The sequence below is a fragment of the Penaeus monodon genome, chromosome 23, assembly GCF_015228065.2.
Source record: "Penaeus monodon isolate SGIC_2016 chromosome 23, NSTDA_Pmon_1, whole genome shotgun sequence".
Classification (NCBI taxonomy): Eukaryota; Metazoa; Arthropoda; class Malacostraca; order Decapoda; family Penaeidae; genus Penaeus; species Penaeus monodon.
In genome coordinates, this window is record NC_051408.1 from 33,629,702 (window position 1) to 33,630,047 (window position 346).

The following is a 346-nucleotide window of genomic DNA, read 5'->3' on the forward strand; positions in this document are numbered from 1 at the left end:
TCCTACTTTTTTTACTGTTGCATCAACATGGTAGAGCGTTTTGTCGTAAAAGGACTTGATATGTTGTGTTTTCTCAATGTATTTTTAAGAATAAAATATCACAAACAAACAATATTGTCTTAGGAATAAACTGAAGGTCAATGGAATAATGTGACATACTACGGCTGTTGATTCGATACGGCAATTAGATTTCATACAGTGACACAACGCACTTGTAGACAATGGTGGAATGACTGCCACGTGGGTAATGTGTAGAGTGAATTAAATTATGCTAGAGAATGTGCAGATTTCGGTCCTTTGATTATTTCATGGGATATAATACGTGCAATTTTATTATACTTTTCCA

At 34.1% G+C, this 346-nt stretch overlaps 1 protein-coding gene across 1 annotated transcript in view; it reads left to right on the top strand.

Moving 5' to 3' along the window:
• Positions 1–346, top strand: part of LOC119588213 — a gene marked incomplete in the record, with an annotated part of 23,266 nt that overhangs the window by 12,049 nt on the left and 10,871 nt on the right.